Source organism: Cervus elaphus, chromosome 19, assembly GCF_910594005.1.
Source record: "Cervus elaphus chromosome 19, mCerEla1.1, whole genome shotgun sequence".
Lineage (NCBI taxonomy): Eukaryota > Metazoa > Chordata > Mammalia > Artiodactyla > Cervidae > Cervus > Cervus elaphus.
This window is the reverse complement of record NC_057833.1, coordinates 74,572,404-74,581,661: the sequence shown is the minus strand read 5'-3', so window position 1 is coordinate 74,581,661 and position 9,258 is coordinate 74,572,404. Positions and strand designations below refer to the sequence as shown.

Sequence of the window (9,258 nt, the reverse complement as noted above, 5' to 3'; positions counted from 1 at the left end):
GCATTAGGAGTGAGTGGGTCCTGAGGACCAGCCAAGTCTCGGATGAGGTGGGGCCTTGTCCAAATTGAGGGGGGTGGGCAGCATGCACAGCAAGCTCTTTGCACCAGAGGCCAGGAATTAAATGTGAGAATCGAGAAGGGGAAAAACGATGCTAGAAATCGTTTTTATTCAGCATTGAAGGGGCTGTCTGATGATCTCCCCCTTACTGTCGCATGACCTAAAGCCCTTAGATCCTGGCTCTTTGCACTGAGCTGTTACTCTTTGCAGCTGTGGGGTCTCAGCAGGTGAGTCTCCCAGTGGACACAATGGTATTTCCAGGTCCTGATGCTCTTGGGGAACTTCGTCCTCCAAGCAGGTCGCCCTCTCTGGGAACCCGGTGAGGTCTGGTGCCATCTTGACGTCAGGATAGGAGGCAACGGTTGTGTCACTGGGGTCCGAGGTCAGAACAAACGTGGCCTTCATCCTCCTGGAAATCTACCTCTCAGGACATACGCCCTTGGATCCCAGCCGCCATGTTGTAAGGAAGCCCAGGCCACACGCAGTGGTTCCAGGCACCCGCATCTGCCTCCCAACACACATGGGCAGGGGGTGCTGCAGACGCTGGGAGCTGTGCCCTGAGTCGGGCTGGCTGCTGGACTTGGGAAGTGTGAGCAGATGGACATCCCCATTGCCTGACGCCACTGGGGGGTACCCACCTGAGTGGCCTTTGCCCCTGTGCTCTGCCGTGCCGTGCCCTCACGGGGCCTCCTCTCCACCGTGTCGGGCACCATGGACCCAAGAGAAGAGCGAGTCATGTTAGTCTTGATGCTGGCTCTGGATCCAGTCACTAGCCTTCCCCGATGTTGGTGCTGGGCCCCAGAAAGGCACCAAAAGGGCTGGGGTGCCCATGACCCATCTTGCCAGGCACCTCGCTCCTCCAGCAGACACCTGCCTCATCCAGGGTGTGAAGCTTACCTTTGACCCTGCGGTGCCGTCTTGAGCCTGACTAGGCCACGGGGGACATGCCACAAGGTGGCTCTGCCTCCCGCCCCCTCTCCCTCCCGACTTGGTAACTCACCCCTCACCTGTCAAGAGTGTACCTGGCCACGCACTGCCTTCACTGAGGCTGCAGGAGGCCCAGCGCTGCCTGAGATGCTGGTGATGTGACAGAGGCGGCCGACGGGCAGGGGACTTCCACACCGGCCACCCGGGCAGCACAGTGATGGAGGCTGGGTGTGCTACGCAGGGCAGGGCAAGTATGCTCCTGCAGGAGACAGTGGGCCGGGTGGGAAGCCACCAGGCCGCCTCCACGGAGGGACCGACCACCCTCTGACTCAGCTCTGAACCTGCTCCCCCGGCCCCTCCCCTGACTTGGAGAGCTTTTCCCACCCCAGGGCCTTTGCACCGGCTGTGCCTTCAGCCTGCTGGGCCCTTACTGGGCAGTCCCGCCCATCTGTTGGGATATGCGGCCGTTCTGCCCCCTGGGGCTCTTCAACCCTTTCTTTGATTTTCCTTTCTTTGTGAAATTGTGGTTAAGTACACATATCATAACATTTACCATGAGTGCACAATTTATTTCATTTCCCGTCACCCTGACTCTGCCCCTGGCCCCCACTATTCTCACTTCCCGTCTCTGGGAAGCTGACTCCTCCAGGGGCCTCTGTGAGTGGGACCTTTCAGTGTTTGTCCTTCGGTGACCAGCTTACTTCACTTGGCATCACGTCCTGCAGGCTCATCCACGTGCTGGGATGTTCAAGTCTGAATTCTCCTCCATGTGTGCACACTGTACTTTTTATCTGTCCTCTGTTGGTCTCTAGCCCTCTCCAGGTGTTTTATTTCTTGCATGACTCCTCCCACGAGCAAGGAAGCCCCAGTACCTGATCCCTGCCGGGAGCTCAGTGCTACCTGGTGCAGGAGGGAGCATTTTAAGGCCCTTGCTGCCAGGCCACCTTCTCCAGGGATTGTCCGAGTTTGATTTCCCCTGCTCTGGAGCTGGCAGAGGCCCGCCCCCGGGAAGGGGGCGTGCATGCCCAGCACCCCTCACCACTGCTTCTCTCTTGATACTGACTAATTTGGTAGATAAATCATGTTAGTCTGCACACCTCTGCATCCATGTGGAGGCATGTGAGCCACACCAGTTTTCTAAGGAATGAAGCACTGCAGTGGTTCAGTTGCTCAGTTGTGTCCAACTCCTTGCAGCCCTATGGATAGCAGGATGCCAGGCTTCCCTGTCCATCACTGTCTCCCAGAGTCTGCTCAAACTCATGTCCACTGAATTTATGATGCCATCCAACCATCTCATCCTCTGTCGTCCCCTTTTCTTCCTGCCTTCAATCTTTCCCATCAGGGTCTTTTCCAATGAGTTGGCTCTTTGCATCAGGTGGCCCAAGTATTGGTGCTTCAGCATCAGTCCTTCCAGTGAATATTTGGGAAGGTATTTCTGCTGAAGACGGTATTTCCATGTTAATAGGGGCAGGAGTCCTCCCAGTCCCTCCCAGACTGACACGGAGGACAGCTGCTTCCTTCTCCGACTGGCTCGGCTCCGGGAAGTGTGCGTTCTCCTGGAACCCACCCTGCGCTCAGCTGTGACATAGAACGCGGGCAGGATGGAAACCCAGCCATCCCTGGCAGTGGTGGTGGAAGGGACGCGCCACCTCAGGGCTTCTGCCATGACCCCCGCAGCCCGGGGCTTGCTCAGAAGGGGGACCGCCTGGGGGCCTGACTGGCAGGAAGCTGGAGGCAGGCTCAGACTGGCCGCCCACCCACAGCGGGTCACACCGGGCATGGGGAGGCTGTCATGCTGCTGCCACCTGCGGGTGGGGCGGTGCTGCCCTCTGCACGCCAGCCAGACCCTGTGGAGAGGCTCCACATCCCCCTCCCTCCTGGTGGCCCAGGCCCTGGTCCTGGTCAGGGCGGCGAGTCTCTTCTCCAAGCATGTCGGGGCCTGCACCTAGCTGCCTGGGTTGGTGGGGGAGGGACTGCTGCTCTGGTCCAGAGGTTGGGAGGTGGACTTGGATTCCCCCCAGGATGTGAGTCATGAGATGAGGCAACCACAGCCCAGGGAGACCCCTTCCTACTGGGTACCGCCAAGCGTGACCCATGTCCACCACCCCAGCAGGAAATGCCCATCAGCTGTGTGGAATGACCATGGGTTTGGACCCAAGGTACTACACCAGCTTGCCCTCTGGGCCCCCAGTGTCCTGAGCCAGCTGTCTGTCATTTGGGGTTTCATTTTAAAGGTTTGCTGGGGTGAAGGTGTGGCAGAGACTCAAACCAGCACCCTACTTTTTTCTTCCTTAGGACTTCTTTGGAACAACACCCCTATTTTAAGCTGAACCTTTGGCCACTGAATAGATTCCACTTCCCAGCCTCCCCTGCAGCTGAAATTGGCCATGTTCCCATATTCAGGTCAGGGGGCAGGGCAGCCTCCCGTGCTGACTACTACCAGCTGTGCCCAGTGTGAGAGTTTGGAGCAGAGATGGTGGGCCTAGAGAACATACCCTCTGCTTAACCTAGTGGGTCCCCAGCACAGGGCTGTGTCCCAGGTCTGCCTCGAGAAAGGATAGTGATGGACTAATTCACCATTTTTCCAGTTTGCACAAAGGCACTGTGGCATTGTCAAGCTGTGTGTCCTCGGGCCTGTGTCTGGTAGAGGGATTGCCTTTTTCAAATTCCCCCAAAGTTGCACTTGTTGTGTTGGCAGATGGATCAACCAATAGGCTCCAAGTGGAAGTGTGACAAAGGGAAAAGGGCACCCTTCTTTATCCCCTTCTCCCTGCTCACTGGAACCTACACATAATGGCTGGTGCATTAGCAGCCCTCTGGGATCATGAGGTAGAAGCCTGTGTTGAGATTGCAAGAGTGGCAAGTTAGAAAGGTGTTGGGTTTCTGCTGATGATGGAACTGCTGACCTCTGCACTGTGATTCGGTGAGAGAGAAAGAAACTCCTCTAACTTGAATGGAGCCATTGTCATCTGGGGTTTCTATCACTTGCAGGAGAACTGAATTACAGCTGATACACAAGAGTCTTGAACCAGCTTCCTTGTGGCTCAGACAGAAGAATCTACCCACAGTGTGGGAGACCTGGGTTTGATCCCTGGGTCAGGAAGATCCCCTGGAAAAGAGAATGCAACCCACTCCAGTATTCTTGTCTAGAGAATCCCATGGACTGTAGCCTGCCAGGCTCCTCTGTCCATGGGATCCCAAAGAATTGGACATAAATGAGTGACTAACTTTTTCACTTTCACAGAGAGTCTCGATGCTCATTAGCATATTGAAGGCTCTGAGAAGTCCTGCAGAAAGAAACTTAACTGTTTTCCCAGTGCTAGCAAACAGTCAACCACAGAGCTCTTTCATCAGCCATCTCTTCACCCCTGAGGACTCCCTTTGTTCACAGGAACAGTGATTGGAGGTGACAGCTCCATACAAATTATGCTCTTAGTAATTATGTCAAAGCATGCTTTCTAAAGAACTTAATCCATGCTGATTGGTTGGAGACCCTCTGGGTTCCTGGGATCCCATTTCTCGATAATGGGTGGAAGAGGGAAACAGTCTTAGGAATAGATACAGGGAGGTTCAGGCTCTCAACTGAGTTTTAAAAATCTGTTCTCAAATAACTAGCTTTTGGAACTGCTCCCAGAAGAGTTTAAATCCAGTCCCATTGCACATTGATGGGTTGATATAAGTCTCAAGGGTGTGCAAGTCCTGGGAAACGAGTGCATGTGAGCACAGAGCCATGTCCCACGAGGCAGAGCCTGGAGAAGGAGGAGACAGGGAAGAGGGTCAAGGGAGAGGGGTGGTGCTATTACCATGCTGAGACTTACCGTGACAGTGGGTGCACCTGATCCCATTTGACTTGATTCCATACCTGTAGTGTTGATCTCATCTCCGTCTTATAGACTGGAAATCAGGGCAACCTGCCCAAGGACCCTGCAGTCAACATTCCAACCCCGCCTGAACTGGGTCCTGACCCTGCTTTCTGTCAGACCCAATGCGTGTCAGGGTGGAGCTGTCCCAACACTGGGAGGCTGTGTCGGGGGCTGTCAGGGGCTGGCTGAGTCCCCTCCAAATCCACGCTGAAGTCCTAACCCAGCACCTCAGAATGTGACCTTATCTGGAATAAGGTTGTTCTAGATGCAGTTAATTAAGATGAGGTCATTAGATTAGCCCTAACGTAATGACCTGGCTCCTTATAAAAGGGGGTGACATGGAAAGAGATACATACAGAGGGAGGAAACTGTGTGAAGATGGAGGTGGAGGTCAAAGCGATGCTTCTACACCCCAAGCAACCTCAAGAATTGCCAGCAGACCTCCAGAAGCTAGGAGAGCCAGAGACAGACCCTCCCCCTAGCCTCCAGAAGGAATCTGCTGCCCACACCCCAGCCTTGGCCCCCTTCCTCCAGAGCTGCCCCCTCCTCCTGCCTAAGCACTCCTGTGAGCAGCCCACACCCAGAATATCAGCAGCTTACACAACAGAGGGGTGAGTTTCTTTCTGTCTGGTAGAAGCACAGAGGTTAAGTCATGAGACCTAAACTGAAGGAATATAGATGAAATGCTGAGAACAGTGGCCAGTTCATAATGGTGATCCGTAAGGATCAGCCTCTGTGTTCAGAAATGTTCATGTCTGGGCTTCCCTGGAGGCTCAAGTGGTAAAGAATCCGCCTGCCAATGCGGGAGACACAAATTTGATCCTGATCCGGGAAGATCCTGCATGCCACGGGGCAGCTCAGCCCGTGTGTTGCAACTACTGAGCCTGTGCCCTAGAGCCGCAATTACTGAAGGCTGCACCCAGAGGCCTAGAGGCCACTCTCTGCAACAAGAGAAGCCAGCACAGTGAGAAGCCTGCACACCACAACTAGAGAGGGGCCCTCGCTCTCCACAACTAAAGAAAAGCCCTAATGGCAACGAAGACCCAGCACAGCCAAACATAAATAAAATTGTTTTTTTTAAAAAGTTAGTGGCGGTGCTCGCTTCGGCAGCACATATACTAAAATTGGAACGATACAGAGAAGATTAGCATGGCCCCTGCGCAAGGATGACACGCAAATTCGTGAAGTGTTCCATATTTTTAATACGTGTAAATCCATGGCTGATTCATATCAATGTATGACAAAACCCACTGAAATGTTGTGAAGTAATTAGCCTCCAACTAATTAAAAAAAAAAAAAGTTAGTGGCGGCACCAAGGGTCACAACAAAGTACTGGAGACAAAAGCCCATCAGTGTGGGTGCGCAAAGCCGCCGGATGGAAAACGACAGGGATGCGGATGAGCCGGAGCAGCACCTGTCAACACCGCCGATCTCGGAAGTGCAGAGCCGAGCGGAGAAGGACGGCTGTACCACGACACGTATGACACTGCAATGCCGTCTAGGGACACACGCGTGTGCCGTGAGAGGGCACAGGCAGGGTCCGGCTCCCTCTGTGAGGGTTTCTTTCTTCAGTGGGGTGGTTATTCTTTCCACCTTTTTGTATGTCTGAAATATTTTATTAAAAGCAGCAGAATATTGAGGACCTTCCTGGTGGTCCAGTGGCTAAGACTCCCCGATCCCAGTGCAGGGGGTCCAGATTCAATCCCTGGTCAGGAAACTAGATCCCACATGCTGTGACTAAGACCTGGGGCAGCCAAAAAAAAAAAATTTTTTTTAAATTATTTGTTAAAAAACATTCAGAAAAAGAAGATCATGACATCTGGTCCCATCACTTCATGGCAAATAGATGGGGAAACAGTGGAAACAGTGAGAGACTTTATTTTTGGGGGGCTCCAAAATCACTGCATATGGTGACTGCAACCATGAAATTAAAAGACCCTTACTCCTTGGAAGGAAAGTTATGACCAACCTAGACAGCATATTAAAAAGCAGAGACATTACTTTACCAACAAAGGTCTGTCTAGTGAAGTCTATGGTTTTTCCAGTAGTCATGTATGGATGTGAGAGTTGGACTGTGAAGAAAGCTGAGCGCTGAAGAAGTGATGCTTTTGAACTGTGGTGTTGGAGAAGACTCTTGAGAGTCCCTTGGACTGCAAGGAGATCCAACCAGTCCATCCTAAAGGAGATCAGTCCTGAATATACATTGGTAAGACTGATGCTGAAGCTGGAACTCCAATACTTTGGCCACCTGATGCGAAGAATTGACTTCTTGGAAACGACCCTGATGCTGGGAAAGATTGAAGGCGGGAGGAGAAGGGGATGACAGAGGATGAGATGGATGGCATCACTGACTCGATGGACATGAGTTTGAGCAAGCTCCAGGAGTTGGTGAAGGACAGAGAAGCCTGGCGTGCTGCAGTGGGGTGGCAAAGAGTCAGACACGAGTGAGCAACTGAACTGAACTGATTTGTTAAAAAAGGGACTTTCTTGGGGGTCCGGTGGTTAAGAATCTGCCTTGCAAAGAAGGGGATGCAGGTTTGATCCCTGGTGGGAAAGCTAACAAGCTCTTCTGCTGAGAAGCAAGCCAGAGCTAGGGAGTCTGAGTGTGGCAATGAATAATCTGCATGATGGAACGTAGATCCTACATGCTGCAACTAAGACTTAACACAGCCAAATAAATAGATAGATTTTTAAAAAGTCAGCAGAATATTGTGTTGAGTGAAAGAAGTGAAACACCCAACTGTATCCTGATGATTCCACTGACAGGAATCTGCGCTCGTCTTGGGATTGCAGAAACGAAGGATCACTGATGGGGACAGAAAGCAACGGACCGTCATCCCCCTGCAGCCAGGGAGTCACAGGGCTGTGCTCCCTGGAAAGACACGGGGTGGGGCTTCCTGCCTCTCCCGGCTTCCCAGGTCCCTGGCGGCGCTCCTTGGCGTGTGGCCGCGTCCACCTCCTGTCCACGTCTCAGACCTCCCCTTGCTTCTCCTGTAGCTGGGCCCTTGTTTCTCGGTACGTGAAGGCATTTAGGCCTGTCTGGGTGACCTGGGATCCCCCGTGCATCTCGAGCCTCAATCTGTTCGCATCTGCAAACACTTCCACCTGGGGATTTGCAAATGCTTCCACCTTGGGATCTGAAAATGCTTCCACCTGGGGATCTGCAAACACTTCCACCTGGAGACTGACAAACACTTCCACCTGGGAACATTCTCGGGTTCCAGGATTAGGACCTTGCATCTCTGGGGCACATTATTTGTCCTACCCATTCTGTTGAAAAACACTTTTAAAAAATGTTTTGCTGTTCTCAGTCAAATCGTCCATGAGCCACCCCCAAGGTCGGAGTTCATCTCCCGCCAGCTCTGGGTGGTCCCGGGGCCTGGTTGGGAAAACCTCTGCCTGCCGGCCTGTCTCTGGGCCCGAACAGCCTCGGGGGGGGATGTTGGTGTGACCTTCTTGTGGCTTTGGGAGACCCCAGGCTGCAGGACACATGGTCCTCTAGTCTTGGAGGTGAGTAGTTGATGACTAAGGGACCAGCCGCCCACACAAGGCATACCCCGCTGTACCCGGGATCCTCCCTGAGGAGCGAAGCCATGTCCACAACAGGAAGCCTTTCCCAGAAACCGCGCTGCTCTGAGAGGCAGCCCCCCGGAGATGGACGGAGGGAAGGAGGCAGCTGGGACGGGGCGGGGCAGGGGGCAGCTGTGAGCCCCCGCCGCAAAGCTCCCGAGGGACAATGGCATTGCCCACCAGGCCGTGCCCTCCGTGAGGAAGTGTTTCTTCACCAAAAGAAGAGCCACACAAAAGAAGGAAGCTGGACCCTGGACTCCCTCGAGGTACAACAATTAATTCAAGGTGGACCAATGAACTAAAGGTAAGAGCTACAATGATAAACTCTTAGAAGAAAATATGACCTTGGATTTGGCAGCGGGTTCTTAGATATAATACCAAAGCAAAAAAAATAAATTGGACTTCATCACAAACAAAACACTGCTAGGACTTCCCTGGGGGTCCAGTGGTTAAGACTCCAGGCTTCCAATGCAGGGGTCATGGGTTCAATCCCATGACCAGGGAACTGGTCAGGGAACTGAGATCCCTCATGCCGCAGGGGGAGGCCAAATAAACCAAAAACAAACAGAACAACAAAATACTGTTGTGCACCAAAGGTCACTATCAAGAAAGGGGAAAAGATACATCACAGAATGGGAGACAATGTTTGCAAATCACAGGTCTGATAAGGGCCTGGTATGCAGAACAGGCGAAGAACTTCTACAACCGAACAGAAGACAACCCAACTTGGAAGTGGGCGAGGGACTTGAACAGACACTCCTCCAAAGACGATACACAAATAACCAAAAAAGCACATGAAAAGATGCTCAACATCTGTTAGTCATTAAGGGAACGCAAATCA

At 52.8% G+C, this 9,258-nt stretch overlaps 1 non-coding gene across 1 annotated transcript; it reads left to right on the top strand.

Moving 5' to 3' along the window:
* The first annotated feature begins 5,941 nt into the window (after window positions 1-5,941).
* LOC122676299 lies at window positions 5,942-6,048 on the top strand. Its single transcript, XR_006335559.1, has one exon. It is a non-coding gene; the product is annotated as a U6 spliceosomal RNA (small nuclear RNA).
* The last annotated feature ends 3,210 nt before the right edge of the window (window positions 6,049-9,258 follow it).